Source organism: Panulirus ornatus, chromosome 2 (assembly GCF_036320965.1).
Source record: "Panulirus ornatus isolate Po-2019 chromosome 2, ASM3632096v1, whole genome shotgun sequence".
Classification (NCBI taxonomy): domain Eukaryota; kingdom Metazoa; phylum Arthropoda; class Malacostraca; order Decapoda; family Palinuridae; genus Panulirus; species Panulirus ornatus.
This window is the reverse complement of record NC_092225.1, coordinates 68,796,452-68,813,655: the sequence shown is the minus strand read 5'-3', so window position 1 is coordinate 68,813,655 and position 17,204 is coordinate 68,796,452. Positions and strand designations below refer to the sequence as shown.

General features: G+C 41.2%; 1 protein-coding gene across 3 annotated transcripts in view; it reads left to right on the top strand.

Annotated features, from left to right (window-relative positions):
- LOC139756905 (optic atrophy 3 protein homolog) overlaps window positions 1–17,204 on the top strand; it is a 37,903-nt gene that overhangs the window by 733 nt on the left and 19,966 nt on the right. The window lies entirely within an intron of this gene.

Genomic DNA, 17,204 nt, shown 5'->3' with positions numbered 1-17,204 from the left:
TGCAATGCTTTGGTAATGTAAGAATATAACATATATGGAACATTAGACATTATTTTGATATTAATTAAGGTGATAACAGTTGAGTATATTAGTGACAATGTGGATTTGATTAATATAAAAGTAGATGATACAATTTAAGATATCAAGAGATCCTATTGACATTTTATTCTTTACCAAGGATTGCTCTGTCTTCTGTATGTTTACACCTGCCATCATGCTGATGGTGCATATTCATTTTAACTCGAAAATTGAACATCAAAATAATTCTTGAGTGTTAGGGAGGTTAGGCAAGGTTTCTGTCGGTTCTTTTATTACATATATATCACCTACTTTTACTTTGACCCTACAAGTCTTGATATGGTAGTATCACTGTATGGAATGTAAAACAAAGATTAGATAGATCAGTCTTCTTGAGCTTGTATTTCGTAAATCACACCAAACTGTATAAACCTCCTTAAACAGAAGTAGCCATTTTGCAATGCTGATAGTGATATGGAATTAAACATATGAACCAAACCTAAATTGAACTAACCTATTTTAACAGTAGGATAAGCAAACCTTACCTGATGTAACCAAACCAAACAACCTATTATAACTAACTTTACGTAACTGTAACCTAAAGTAGCATAGCATTAACTTGGCAATGTTAAGGCATATCATATGGAATTAGGAGGATATAACGGCAGCCATTTGCCAAATTTTCCTTTTTCATTTTATAAAAAATTCCCAGAAGGTGTGTCTGTGTGTCTATATATATCTCTGACACCTGTTCCTACCTGGATCTCCTTTAAGGGGTAGCCATGGCAATAGAGTCTCCATAACTATTGAGACTTTAGTGCCTCACCCTTAACAGGCTACTGGCAGAGGGCAACTCTAGCACTGTTTTTGCAAAGGCTCCTACCTGATGTTTCTCTTGACTACTACCTGATGCTTAAGGCCAGTGTTCCTGCCTACTACCTCTCCTTAATGTTTCTACCTAATGCTCCAGCCTAAATTTTCCTACCCACTACTTCTGTCAATTGCTTCCATTTTGCTAAAAGGCAAGTCCAGCACATAGTGCTTACTGCAGGAAAATGTAAGAATTATAAAGATTGAGCTGTGTGAGTTAAGTGTTGTCAGGTTCTATGTATGACAAGGAGAGATTGTAGGTTTGTGGACAGAATGCTAGTGGTCCCATATGTAGGTGAGACAGGAAAGAAAGAGCCACCACTAACCCTGTTGATACCCAGGTGGATAGTATGGGTAATATACCTCCCTGGTTGTTGGTTGCCTAACAACTACTACCTAGAAAGAGGAAACCATGCTAGAAGGTATGGATTCCTTCTTCTATATGTTGCAGATATTGCAAAGGTCATGAGGGAAATGAAATGCATGGAGCATTGCATCAGCTTACAAGGAGACCTTAAACAGAGTCCAGAGTTGGTTGGGTAACTAGTCGATAAAATTCAACCTGAGAGCTTGGAAAGTACTGAGGATGGGCCTAAGCAAAAGATGGCTTGAACATGATTATCATTTAGCAGGAAATAAGTTGCAGGAATCTGTATGTCAGGACTTGAATTAACATTGTCCCTATCCGATTGCTAGAGCCTCACCCTAGGAGAATAGTTTGAGCCCAACAGTCTTCTACCAACTAATGGAATTGCATTAAAGGTCTTGGGCAAAGAAATATTCAGCAAGCTGTACGCATGATTCATAAGCCCACAACTAGAATATGCTTCTCAAGTTTGGTCACTCCACCTAAATACACACTAAGTGTTAATAGAGAAGGCCCAGAGAAGAGCAACAAATATGATAGTAGAATAAAAAAAAAAGCTAAGTTAAGGGAAAGGCTTGAGGCCTTAAATTTACTCAGCTTCAGAAAGGGAAGAGTTAGGGGTGAAGTAATCACAGCCTTTAAGGTTTTTAAAACAGAATGATGATGTTGAAAATTAACAGTTCTATTAGAGGTGTAGAGATAGAACTGCCAAAGGACGGAACAAAAAATTTGGCTTGTGCCAAAAGATGCTTGTGGCATGAGAAGCTTTGGAGGGAGGTGGGCAGATTAGGAAGGGTAGTGAGTGGTGGGATGAAGAAGTAAGATTTTTAGTGAAAGAGAAGAGAGAGGCATTTGGAAATAATGCAAATGAATGGGAGATGTATAGAAGAAAGAGGGAGGAGGTCAAGAGAAAGGTACAAGAGGTGAAAAAGAGGGCAAATGAGAGTTGGGGTGGGTGGCGGTGGGAATGAATAAAGGCAGACTATGAATTATGTACATGTGTATATATGTATATGTCTGTATGTGTATATATATGTATACGTTGAGATGTATAGGTATGTATATTGGCGTGTGTGGACATGTATGTATATACATGTGTACGTGGGTGGGCTGGGCCATTTTTTTCATCTGTTTCCTTGCGCTACCTCGCTAACGCGGGAGACAGCGACAAAGCAAATAAATGAATAATTTTGAAAAAATACTTTTATGGCATAATTGGTGGATGAATGGAATGAAATAACTGAAGACATGGTCAGTGCAGACAGCATGCAGGAATTTAAGAAGTTGTGTGATATAGTTCTAGAGATTTGTCCCCCATGAGTATGTAAAACCCCTTACTTGTTCTGTACAAATAGGTGATTACATGTGAGTTTTATGTGAGACACATGTATGAAGGCAGCCAGTTAAGTTATTGATAAGGCATGTGAGACACATGTATGAAGGCAGCCAGTTAAGTTATTGATAAGGCATAGGATAAATGTTGTTATTGAACATGACAGTAATGATAATATCATAAAACATCTCATTTATATGTAGAATATCAAAAACCCACATATGCTTCATTATCTGGTAATTTGCTAATCTAATGTTCATGTAAAAGATACTACTGTATACATGGAAAAATGAATAGTGTCAGTATAATCTGAATATCTCAACAGCCTTGAGTGTAATGTGCTCAAATAAGTTTTGTGCATATGTGAAGAAGAGCATCAGCTGGAAGGTAGACATTTGAAGGTTTTCATGTTGGTCAGTTTGCTACTAATATTGGCAGATCTCATGGTTTCCTTTTACATTTGTGAGATTGTTTTATCAAGTTGGCATTTCTGTGTACAATACTTTGTAATTCAGTTGTCCATGCTACCATTCCTTCTGTCTGAACAAAAAGTTGTACAGTTTTTTGCTTTTTTGAGTTAATCCTATGATAGTTTCATAAACTCCCTCCTTGTGATAGTGCAGGTAGTAATGTTGTAAAGAGGAAGGATATTGCATCAACCATTATTTGGAAAATGGAAGTCTTACAGGTTACATTGATGCATCACCTGAGTGATTCTTAGGGACACTGGTAGCATGATACTTTTTGGGAATATAAACAAGGAAGGATTTTTGGGTTTGTATTGTTCTATGATTTAAGTAAATGTTCATGAAATTTTTTTTTTTTTTTTTACACTTATGCCATGTATCTTACAAACAAATGATATCAAGAACCTGCATTAATAATGTAAAACACTGTTATGGTGTGATGTATTCAGACCACCGTCTGTGGCTCATATTTTTAAAAAGTGTGAACCTTTAGAATATAAGCAGTGCCTGATTCTAGGGACTGTGGATTTCAGTATTGTTTTCCTTCATTTTGTAATGGATTTCAATATTGTTTTCTTTCATTTTGTAACAAATCAAATTCAGCTTGAAAATAAGTTCTTGTTCATTAAGCATAATAGTTTGATGGATTTGAAAATTTGATTCTCATAAGGAGACAATTTTGAACAAAAATGATAATCATTTGATGATATTTAGATGATGTCCAGTGTTTTTTTCCCATATCCACAACATTCCTCTTACAAAGAAAGTATTTATTAATTATACTTGATCGCTATTTCCCATGTCAGCGAAGTATCACCAGGAAACAGACGAAGAATTGCCCATCCACTTATATATACACTAGAGGCGACTAGAGGGGACGGGAGCGGGGGGCCAGAAATCCTCCCCTCCTTGTATTTTTGACTTTCTAAAATGGGAAACAGAAGAAGGAGTCACGCGGGGAGTGCTCATCCTCCTCGAAGGCTCAGACTGGGGTGTCTAAATGTGTGTGGATGTAACCAAGATGTGAAAAAAGGAGAGATAGGTAGTATGTTTGAGGAAAGGAACCTGGATGTTTTGGCTCTGAGTGAAACGAAGCTCAAGGGTAAAGGGGAAGAGTGGTTTGGGAATGTCTTGGGAGTAAAGTCAGGGGTTAGTGAGAGGACAAGAGCAAGGGAAGGAGTAGCAGTACTCCTGAAACAGGAGTTGTGGGAGTATGTGATAGAATGTAAGAAAATAAATTCTAGATTAATATGGGTAAAACTGAAAGTTGATGGAGAGAGGTGGGTGATTATTGGTGCATATGCACCTGGGCATGAGAAGAAAGATCATGAGAGGCAAATGTTTTGGGAGCAGCTGAATGAGTGTGTTGGTGGTTTTGATGCACAAGACCGGGTTATAGTGATGGATGATTTGAATGCAAAGGTGAGTAATGTGGCAGTTGAGGGAATAATTGGTATACATGGGGTGTTCAGTGTTGTAAATGGAAATGGTGAAGAGCTTGTAGATTTATGTGCTGAAAAAGGACTGGTGATAGGGAATACCTGGTTTAAAAAGCGAGATATACATAAGTATATGTATGTAAGTAGGAGAGATTGCCAGAGAGCTTTATTGGATTACGTGTTAATTGACAGGCACGCGAAAGAGAGACTTTTGGATGTTAATGTGCTGAGAGGTGCAACTGGAGGGATGTCTGGTCATTATCTTGTGGAGGCGAAGGTGAAGATTTGTATGGGTTTTCAGAAAAGAATAGTGAATGTTGGGGTGAAGAGGGTGGTGAGAGTAAGTGAGCTTGGGAAGGAGACTTGTGTGAGGAAGTACCAGGAGAGACTGAGTACAGAATGGAAAAAGGTGAGAACAAAGGAGGTAAGGGGAGTGGGGGAGGAATGGGATGTATTTAGGGAATCAGTGATGGAGTGTGCAAAAGATGCTTGTGGCATGAGAAGAGTGGGAGGTGGGTTGATTAGAAAGGGTAGTTAGTGGTGGGATGAAGAAGTAAGATTATTAGTGAAAGAGAAGAGAGAGGCATTTGGATGATTTTTGCAGGGAAAAAATGCAATTGAGTGGGAGATGTATAAAAGAAAGAGACAGGAGGTCAAGAGAAAGGTGCAAGAGGTGAAAAAGAGGGCAAATGAGAGTTGGGGTGAGAGAGTATCATTAAATTTTAGGGAGAATAAAAAGATGTTCTGGAAGGAGGTAAATAAAGTGCGTAAGACAAGGGAGCAAATGGGAACTTCAGTGAAGGGCGCAAATGGGGAGGTGATAACAAGTAGTGGTGATGTGAGAAGGAGATGGAGTGAATATTTTGAAGGTTTGTTGAATGTGCTTGATGATAGAGTGGCAGATATAGGGTGTTTTGGTCGAGGTGGTGTGCAAAGTGAGAGGGTTAGGGAAAATGATTTGGTAAACAGAGAAGAGGTAGTAAAAGCTTTGCGGAAGATGAAAGCCGGCAAGGCAGCAGGTTTGGATGGTATTGCAGTAGAATTTATTAAAAAAGGGGGTGACCGTATTGTTGACTGGTTGGTAAGGTTATTTAATGTATGTATGACTCATGGTGAGGTGCCTGAGGATTGGCGGAATGCTTGCATAGTGCCATTGTACAAAGGCAAAGGGGATAAGAGTGAGTGCTCAGATTACAGAGGTATAAGTTTGTTGAGTATTTCTGGTAAATTATATGGGAGGGTATTGATTGAGAGGGTGAAGGCATGTACAGAGCATCGGATTGGGGAAGAGCAGAGTGGTTTCAGAAGTGGTAGAGGATGTGTGGATCAGGTGTTTGCTTTGAAGAATGTATGTGAGAAATACTTAGAAAAGCAAATGGATTTGTATGTAGCATTTATGGATTTGGAGAAGGCATATGATAGAGTTGATAGAGATGCTCTGTGGAAGGTATTAAGAATATATGGTGTGGGAGGCAAGTTGTTAGAAGCAGTGAAAAGTTTTTATCGAGGATGTAAGGCATGTGTACGTGTAGGAAGAGAGGAAAGTGATTGGTTCTCAGTGAATGTAGGTTTGTGGCAGGGGTGTGTGATGTCTCCATGGTTGTTTAATTTGTTTATGGATGGGGTTGTTAGGGAGGTGAATGCAAGAGTTTTGGAAAGAGGGGCAAGTATGAAGTCTGTTGTGAATGAGAGAGCTTGGGAAGTGAGTTAGTTGTTCGCTGATGATACAGCGCTGGTGGCTGATTCATGTGAGAAACTGCAGAAGCTGGTGACTGAGTTTGGTAAAGTGTGTGAAAGAAGAGAGTTAAGAGTAAATGTGAATGAGAGCAAGGTTATTAGGTACAGTAGGGTTGAGGGTCAAGTCAATTGGGAGGTAAGTTTGAATGGAGAAAAACTGGAGGAAGTAAAGTGTTTTAGATATCTGGGAGTGGATCTGGCAGCGGATGGAACCATGGAAGCGGAAGTGAATCATAGGGTGGGGAAGGGGGCGAAAATCCTGGGAGCCTTGAAGAATGTGTGGAAGTCGAGAACATTATCTCGGAAAGCAAAAATGGGTATGTTTGAAGGAATAGTGGTCCCAACAATGTTGTATGGTTGCGAGGCGTGGGCTATGGATAGAGTTGTGCGCAGGAGGGTGGATGTGCTGGAAATGAGATGTTTGAGGACAATGTGTGGTGTGAGGTGGTTTGATCGAGTAAGTAATGTAAGGGTAAGAGAGATGTGTGGAAATAAAAAGAGCGTGGTTGAGAGAGCAGAAGAAGGTGTTTTGAAATGGTTTGGGCACATGCAGAGAATGAGTGAGGAAAGATTGATCAAGAGGATATATGTGTCGGAGGTGGAGGGAACAAGGAGAAGTGGGAGACCAAATTGGAGGTGGAAAGGTGGAGTGAAAAAGATTTTGTGTGATCGGGGCCTGAACATGCAGGAGGGTGAAAGGAGGGCAAGGAATAGAGTGAATTGGATCGATGTGGTATACCGGGGTTGACATGCTGTCAGTGGATTGAATCAGGGCATGTGAAGCGTCTGGGGTAAACCATGGAAAGTTGTGTGGGGCCTGGATGTGGAAAGGGAGCTGTGGTTTCGGGCATTATTGCATGACAGCTAGAGACTGTGTGAACGAATGGGGCCTTTGTTGTCTTTTCCTAGTGCTACTTGCACACATGAGGGGGGAGGGGGATGGTATTCCATGTGTGGTGAGGTGGCGATGGGAATGAATAAAGGCAGACAGTGTGAATTGTGTGCATGGGTATATATGTATGTGTCTGTGTGTGTATATATATGTGTACATTGAGATGTATAGGTATGTTTATTTGCGTGTGTGGACGTGTATGTATATACATTGTGTATGGGGGTGGGTTGCGCCATTTCTTTCGTCTGTTTCCTTGCGCTACCTCGCAAATGCGGGAGACAGCGACAAAGCAAAATAAATATTTTATATATATATTTTTATATATATATATATTTTTATATGTAATTTGAGCACTCACTCTTATCCCCTTTGCCTTTGTACAATGGCACTATGCAGGCATTCCGCCAATCCTCAGGCACCCCACCATGAGTCATACATACATTAAATAAACTTACCAACCAGTCAACAATACAGTCACCCCCTTTTTTAATTAATTCCACTGCAATACCATCCAAACCTGCTGCCTTGCCGGCTTTCATCTTCCGCAAAGCTTTTACTACCTCTTCTCTGTTTACCAAATCATTTTCCCTAACCCTCTCACTTTGCACACCACATGACCAAAACACCCTATATCTGCCACTCTATCATCAAACACATTCAACAAACCTTCAAAATACTCACTCCATCTCCTTCTCACATCACCACTACTTGTTATCACCTCCCCATTAGCCCCCTTCACTGAAGTTCCCATTTGTTCCCTTGTCTTACGCACTTTATTTACCTCCTTCCAGAACATCTTTTTATCCTCCCTACAATTTAATGATACTCTCTCACCCCAACTCTCATTTGCCCTCTTTTTCACCTCTTGCACCTTTCTCTTGACCTCCTGCCTCTTTCTTTTACACATCTCCCACTCATTTGCATTTTTTCCCTGCAAAAATCATCCAAATGCCTCTCTTCTCTTTCACTAATAATCTTACTTCTTCATCCCACCACTCACTACCCTTTCTAATCAACCCGTCTCCCACGCTTCTCATGCCACAAGCATCTTTTGTGCAAGCCATCACTGCTTCCCTAAATACATCCCATTCCTCCCCCACTCCCCTTACCTCCTTTGTTCTCACCTTTTTCCATTCTGTACTCAGTCTCTCCTGGTACTTCCTCACACAAGTCTCCTTCCCAAGCTCACTTACTCTCACCACCCTCTTCACCCCAACATTCTTTCTTCTTTTCTGAAAACCCATACAAATCTTCACCTTCGCCTCCACAAGATAATGATCAGACATCCCTCCAGTTGCACCTCTCAGCACATTAACCTCCAAAAGTCTCTCTTTCGCGTGCCTGTCAATTAACACGTAATCCAAGAAAGCTCTCTGGCCATCTCTCCTACTTACATACGTATACTTATGTATATCTCGCTTTTTAAACCAGGTATTCCCAATCACCAGTCCTTTTTCAGCACATAAATCTACAAGCTCTTCACCATTTCCATTTACAACACTGAACACCCCATGTATACCAATTATTCCCTCAACTGCCACATTACTCACCTTTGCATTCAAATCACCCATCACTATAACCCGGTCTTGTGCATCAAAACCACGAACACACTCATTCAGCTGCTCCCAAAACACTTGCCTCTCATGATCTTTCTTCTCATGCCCAGGTGCATATGCACCAATAATCACCCATCTCTCTCCATCAACTTTCAGTTTTACCCATATTAATCGAGAATTTACTTTCTTACATTCTATCACATACTCCCACAACTCCTGTTTCAGGAGTACTGCTACTCCTTCCCTTGCTCTTGTCCTCTCACTAGCCCCTGACTTTACTCCCCAGACATTCCCAAACCACTCTTCCCCTTTACCCTTGAGCTTCGTTTCACTCAGAGCCAAAACATCCAGGTTCCTTTCCTCAAACATACTACCTATCTCTCCTTTTTTCACATCTTGGTTACATCCACACACATTTAGACACCCCAATCTGAGACTTCGAGGAGGATGAGCACTCCCAGCGTGACTCCATCTTCTGTTTCCCATTTTAGAAAGTTAGAATACAAGGAGGGGAGGATTTCTGCCCCCCCCCCCGTCTCTATTTTTTTTTCTTTTTTCATACTATTCGCCATTTCCCGCGATAGCGAGGTAGCGTTAAGAACAGAGGACTGGGACTTTGAGGGAATATCCTCACCTGGCCCTCTTCTCTGTTCCTTCTTTTGGAAAAAAAAAAACGAGAGGGGAGGATTTCCAGCCCCCCGCGCCCTTCCCTTTTAGTCGCCTTCTACGACACGCAGGGAATATGTGGGAAGTATTTTTTCTCCCCTATCCCTAGGGAATATATATATATATATATATATATATATATATATATATATATATATATATATATATATATATATATATATAATCTTTTAAACTATTCGCCATTTCCCGCGTTAGCGAGGTAGCGTTAGGAACAGAGGACTGGGCCTTTTTTGGAATATCCTCACCTGGCCCCCTCTGTTCCTTCTTTTGGAAAATTTAAAAAAAAAGAGAGGGGAGGATTTCCAGCCCCCCGCTCCCTCCCCTTTTAGTCGCCTTCTACGACACGCAGGGAATACGTGGGAAGTATTCTTAATCCCCTATCCCCAGGGATAAAACCTATATATATATATATATATATATATATATATATATATATATATATATATATAGAATACTTCCCACGTATTCCCTGCGTGTCGTAGAAGGCGACTAAAAGGGGAGGGAGCGGGGGGCTGGAAATCCTCCCCTCTCACTTTTTTTTTTTTTTTTTTTTTCCAAAAGAGGGAACAGAGAAGGGGCCCAGGTGAGGATATTCCCTCAAGGGCCCAGTCCTCTGTTCTCAACGCTACCTCGCTAATGCGGGAAATGGCGAATAGTATGAAAGAAAGAAAGAATATATATATAGGTTGAACCATTATGTGACATTCATTTTTTTTCATTCATTTCAAGCTAGAAGTTTCAGTTTTCTAAATTGTTTCTTACATTTTTCATATGTATATATATGTATGTGTGTGTGTGTGTATATGTGCGTATGTATGTGTATGTGTGTGTATGTGAATATGTATATATATATGTATATTATTCCTGGGGATAGGGGTGAAAGAATACTTCCCACGTATTCCTCGCGTGTCGTAGAAAGCGACTAGAGGGGACGGGAGCGGGGGGCCAGAAATCCTCCCCTCCTTGTATTAACTTTCTAAAATGGGAAACAGAAGAAGGAGTCACGCGGGGAGTGCTCATCCTCCTCGAAGGCTCAGAGTGGGGTGCCTAAATGTGTGTGGATGTAACCAAGATGTGAAAAAAGGAGAGATAGGTGGTATGTTTGAGGAAAGGAACCTGGATGTTTTGGCTCTGAGTGAAACGAAGCTCAAGGGTAAAGGGGAAGAGTGGTTTGGGAATGTCTGGGGAGTAAAGTCAGGGGTTAGTGAGAGGACAAGAGCAAGGGAAGGAGTAGCAATACTCCTGAAACAGGAGTTGTGGGAGTATGTGATAGAGTGTAAGAAATTAAATTCTCGATTAATATGGGTAAAACTGAAAGTTGATGGAGAGAGGTGGGTGATTATTGGTGCATATGCACCTGGGCATGAGAAGAAAGATCAAGAGAGGCAAGTGTTTTGGGAGCAGCTAAATGAGTGTGTTCGTGGTTTTGATGCACAAGACCGGGTTATAGTGATGGGTGATTTGAATGCAAAGGTGAGTAATGTGGCAGTTGAGGGAATAATTGGTATACATGGGGTGTTCAGTGTTGTAAATGGAAATGGTGAAGAGCTTGTAGATTTATGTGCTGAAAAAGGACTGATGATTGGGAATACCTGGTTTAAAAAGCGAGATATACATAAGTATACTTATGTAAGTAGGAGAGATGGCCAGAGAGCATTATTGGATTACGTGTTAATTGACAGGCGTGCGAAAGAGAGACTTTTGGATGTTAATGTGCTGAGAGGTGCAACTGGAGGGATGTCTGATCATTATCTTGTGGAGGCGAAGGTGAAGATTTGTATGGGTTTTCAGAAAAGAATAGTGAATGTTGGGGTGAAGAGGGTGGTGAGAGTAAGTGAGCTTGAGAAGGAGACCTGTGTGAGGAAGTACCAGGAGAGACTGAGTACAGAATGGAAAAAGGTGAGAACAATGGAAGTAAGGGGAGTGGATGAGGAATGGGATGTATTTAGGGAATCAGTGATGGATTGCGCAAAAGATGCTTGTGGCATGAGAAGAGTGGGAGGTGGGTTGATTAGAAAGGGTAGTGAGTGGTGGGATGAAGAAGTAAGAGTATTAGTGAAAGAGAAGAGAGAGGCATTTGGACGATTTTTGCAGGGAAAAAATGCAATTGAGTGGGAGATGTATAAAAGAAAGAGACAGGAGGTCAAGAGAAAGGTGCAAGAGGTGAAAAAAAGGGCAAATGAGAGTTGGGGTGAGAGAGTATCATTAAATTTTAGGGAGAATAAAAAGATGTTCTGGAAGGAGGTAAATAAAGTGCGTAAGACAAGGGAGCAAATGGGAACTTCAGTGAAGGGCGCAAATGGGGAGGTGATAACAAGTAGTGGTGATGTGAGAAGGAGATGGAGTGAGTATTTTGAAGGTTTGTTGAATGTGTTTGACGATAGAGTGGCAGATATAGGGTGTTTTGGTCGAGGTGGTGTGCAAAGTGAGAGGGTTAGGGAAAATGATTTGGTAAACAGAGAAGAGGTAGTGAAAGCTTTGCGGAAGATGAAAGCCGGCAAGGCAGCAGGTTTGGATGGTATTGCAGTGGAATTTATTAAAAAAGGGGGTGACTGTATTGTTGACTGGTTGGTAAGGTTATTTAATGTATGTATGACTCATGGTGAGGTGCCTGAGGATTGGCGGAATGCGTGCATAGTGCCATTGTACAAAGGCAAAGGGGATAAGAGTGAGTGCTCAAATTACAGAGGTATAAGTTTGTTGAGTATTCCTGGTAAATTATATGGGAGGGTTTTGATTGAGAGGGTGAAGGCATGTACAGAGCATCAGATTGGGGAAGAGCAGTGTGGTTTCAGAAGTGGTCGAGGATGTGTGGATCAGGTGTTTGCTTTGAAGAATGTATGTGAGAAATACTTAGAAAAGCAAATGGATTTGTATGTAGCATTTATGGATCTGGAGAAGGCATATGATAGAGTTGATAGAGATGCTCTGTGGAAGGTATTAAGAATATATGGTGTGGGAGGAAAGTTGTTAGAAGCAGTGAAAATTTTTTATCGAGGATGTAAGGCATGTGTACGTGTAGGAAGAGAGGAAAGTGATTGGTTCTCAGTGAATGTAGGTTTGTGGCAGGGGTGTGTGATGTCTCCATGGTTGTTTAATTTGTTCATGGATGGGGTTGTTAGGGAGGTAAATGCAAGAGTTTTGGAAAGAGGGGCAAGTATGAAGTCTGTTGGGGATGAGAGAGCTTGGGAAGTGAGTCAGTTGTTGTTCGCTGATGATACAGCGCTGGTGGCTGATTCATGTGAGAAACTGCAGAAGCTGGTGACTGAGTTTGGTAAAGTGTGTGAAAGAAGAAAGTTAAGAGTAAATGTGAATAAGAGCAAGGTTATTAGGTACAGTAGGGTTGAGGGTCAAGTCAATTGGGAGGTGAGTTTGAATGGAGAAAAACTGGAGGAAGTGAAGTGTTTTAGATATCTGGGAGTGGATCTGGCAGCGGATGGAACCATGGAAGCGGAAGTGGATCATAGGGTGGGGGAGGGGGCGAAAATTCTGGGGGCCTTGAAGAATGTGTGGAAGTCGAGAACATTATCTCGGAAAGCAAAAATGGGTATGTATGAATGAATAGTGGTTCCAACAATGTTGTATGGTTGCAAGGCGTGGGCTATGGATAGAGTTGTGCGCAGGAGGATGGATGTGCTGGAAATGAGATGTTTGAGGACAATGTGTGGTGTGAGGTGGTTTGATCGAGTGAGTAACGTAAGGGTAAGAGAGATGTGTGGAATTAAAAAGAGCGTGGTTGAGAGAGCAGAAGAGGGTGTTTTGAAAAGGTTTGGGCACATGGAGAGAATGAGTGAGGAAAGATTGACCAAGAGGATATATGTGTCGGAGGTGGAGGGAACAAGGAGAAGAGGGAGACCAAATTGGAGGTGGAAAGATGGAGTGAAAAAGATTTTGTGTGATCGGGGCCTGAACATGCAGGAGGGTGAAAGGAGGGCAAGGAATAGAGTGAATTGGAGCGATGTGGTATACCGGGGTTGACGTGCTGTCAGTGGATTGAATCAAGGCATGTGAAGCGTCTGGGGTAAGCCATGGAAAGCTGTGTAGGTATGTATATTTGCGTGTGTGGACGTATGTATATACATGTGTATGGGGGGGGGTTGGGCCATTTCTTTCGTCTGTTTCCTTGCGCTACCTCGCAAACGCGGGAGACAGCGACAAAGTATAATAATAAAAAAAAATATATATATATATATATACATATATATATATATATATATATATATATATATATATATATATATATATATATATATATATTATTATTTTTATTATACTTTGTCGCTGTCTCCCGCGTTTGCGAGGTAGCGCAAGGAAACAGACGAAAGAAATGGCCCAACCCCCCCCCCATACACATGTATATACATACGTCCACACACGCAAATATACATATATATATATATATATATATATATATATATATATATATATATATATATATATATATATATATATATATATATATATATATATATATAGTTTTGGAAAGAGGGGCAAGTATGAAGTCTGTTGGGGATGAGAGAGCTTGTGAAGTGAGTCAGTTGTTGTTCGTTGATGACACAGCGCTGGTGGCTGATTCATGTGAGAAACTGCAGAAGCTGGTGACTGAGTTTGGTAAAGTGTGTGGAAGAAGAAAGTTAAGAGTAAATGTGAATAAGAGCAAGGTTATTAGGTACAGTAGGATTGAGGGTCAAGTCAATTGCGAGGTGGGTTTGAATGGAGAAAAACTGGAGGAAGTGAAGTGTTTTAGATATCTGGGAGTGGATCTGGCAGCGGATGGAACCATGGAAGCGGAAGTGGATCATAGGGTGGGGGAGGGGGCGAAAATTCTGGGAGCCTTGAAGAATGTGTGGAAGTCGAGAACATTATCTCGGAAAGCAAAAATGGGTATGTATGAAGGAATAGTGGTTCCAACAATGTTGTATGGTTGCGAGGCGTGGACTATGGATAGAGTTGTGCGCAGAAGGATGGATGTGCTGGAAATGAGATGTTTGAGGACAATGTGTGGTGTGAGGTGGTTTGATCGAGTGAGTAACGTAAGGGTAAGAGAGATGTGTGGAAATAAAAAGAGCGTGGTTGAGAGAGCAGAAGAGGGTGTTTTGAAGTGGTTTGGGCACATGGAGAGGATGAGTGAGGAAAGATTGACCAAGAGGATATATGTGTCGGAGGTGGAGGGAACAAGGAGAAGAGGGAGACCAAATTGGAGGTGGAAAGATGGAGTGAAAAAGATTTTGTGTGATCGGGGCCTGAACATGCAGGAGGGTGAAAGGAGGGCAAGGAATAGAGTGAATTGGAGCGATGTGGTATACCGGGGTTGACGTGCTGTCAGTGGATTGAATCAAGGCATGTGAAGCGTCTGGGGTAAGCCATGGAAAGCTGTGTAGGTATGTATATTTGCGTGTGTGGACGTATGTATATACATGTGTATGGGGGGTGGTTGGGCCATTTCTTTCGTCTGTTTCCTTGCGCTACCTCGCAAACGCGGGAGACAGCGACAAAGTATAATAATAAAAAAAATATATATATATATATATATATATATATATATATATATATATATATATATATATATATATATATAGTTTTGGAAAGAGGGGCAAGTATGAAGTCTGTTGGGGATGAGAGAGCTTGGGAAGTGAGTCAGTTGTTGTTCGCTGATGATACAGCGCTGGTGGCGGATTCATGTGAGAAACTGCAGAAGCTGGTGACGGAGTTTGGTAAAGTGTGTGGAAGAAGAAAGTTAAGAGTAAATGTCAATAAGAGCAAGGTTATTAGGTACAGTAGGGTTGAGGGTCAAGTCAATTGGGAGGTGAGTTTGAATGGTGAGAGGCTGGAGGAAGTGAAGTGTTTTAGATATCTGGGAGTGGATCTGTCAGCGGATGGAACCATGGAAGCGGAAGTGGATCATAGGGTGGGGGAGGGGGCGAAAATTTTGGGAGCCTTGAAAAATGTGTGGAAGTCGAGAACATTATCCCGGAAAGCAAAAATGGGTATGTTTGAAGGAATAGTAGTTCCAACAATGTTGTATGGTTGCGAGGCGTGGGCTATGGATAGAGTTGTGCGCAGGAGGATGGATGTGCTGGAAATGAGATGTTTGAGGACAATGTGTGGTGTGAGGTGGTTTGATCGAGTAAGTAACGTAAGGGTAAGAGAGATGTGTGGAAATAAAAAGAGCGTGGTTGAGAGAGCAGAAGAGGGTGTTTTGAAATGGTTTGGGCACATGGAGAGAATGAGTGAGGAAAGATTGACCAAGAGGATATATGTGTCGGAGGTGGAGGGAACGAGGAGAAGAGGGAGACCAAATTGGAGGTGGAAAGATGGAGTGAAAAGGATTTTGTGTGATCGGGGCCTGAACATGCAGGAGGGTGAAAGGAGGGCAAGGAATAGAGTGAATTGGAGCGATGTGGTATACAGGGGTTGACGTGCTGTCAGTGGATTGAATCAAGGCATGTGAAGCGTCTGGGGTAAACCATGGAAGGCTGTGTAGGTATGTATATTTGCGTGTGTGGACGTGTGTATGTACATGTGTATGGGGGGGGTTGGGCCATTTCTTTCGTCTGTTTCCTTGCGCTACCTCGCAAACGCGGGAGACAGCGACAAAGTATAAAAAAAAAAAAAAAAAAAAAAAAAAAAAAAAAAAATATATATATATATATATATATATATATATATATATATATATATATATATATATATACATACACACACATTCGCCATTTCCCACATTTGCGAGGAAGCGTTAAGAACAGAGGACTGAGCCTTGGAGGAAATATCCTCACTTAGCCCCCTTCTCTGTTCCTTCTTTTGGAAAATTAGAAACAAGAGGGGAGGACTTCCAGCCCCCCCACTCCCCTTTTAGTCACCTTCTATGACACGCAGGGAATATGTAGGAAGTATTCTTTCTCCCCTATCCCCAAGATAATGGAATAGGATATATTTAGGGAAGCAATGATGGCTTGCACAAAAGATGCATGTAGCATGTGGGCAGATTAGAAAGGGTAGTAAGTGGTGCGATAAAGAGAAGAGAGAGGTGTTTGGATGATTTTTGCAGGGAAATAGTGCAAATGACTGGGAGATGTATAAAAGAAAGCAGCAGAGGTCAAGAGAAAGGTGCAAGAAGTGAAAAAGAGGGCAAATGAGAATTGGGGTGAGAGAGTATCATTAAATTTTAGGGAGAATGAAAAGAATTTTTGGAAGGAGGTAAATGAAGTGCGTAAGACAAGAGAACAAATGGGAACATTGGTGAAGGGGGCAAATGGGGAGGTAATAACAAGAAGTGGTGAAGTGAGAAGGGAATGGAGTGAGGATTTTGAAGGTTTGTCGAATGTGGTGGGTTTGGATGGTTTTGCAGTAGAATTTATTAAAAAAGGTGATGACTGTGTTGTTGATTGGTTGGTAAGGCTGTTCAGTGTATGTATGGTTCATGATGAGGTGCCTGAGGATTGGCGTAATGCATGTGTAGTGCCACTGTAGAAAGGCAAATGGGATAAAAATGGATGTTCAAATTACAGAGGTATAAGTTTGTTGTGTATTCTTCGGAAATTATATGGGAGGGTATTGATTGAGTGGGTCAAGGCATGTACAGAGCATTAGATTAGGGAAGAGCAGTGTGGCTTCAGAAGTGATTGAGGATGTGTGGATCAGGTGTTTGCTTTGAAGAATGTATGTGAGAAATGCTTAGGAAAACAGATGGATTTGTATATTGCATTTATGGATCTGGAGAATGCATATGATAGGGTTGATAGAGATGCTTTGTGTAAGGTATTAAGAGTATATGGTGTGGGAAGTAAGTTGCTAGAAGCAGGGAAAAGTTTTTACTAAGGATGTAAGGCATATGTATG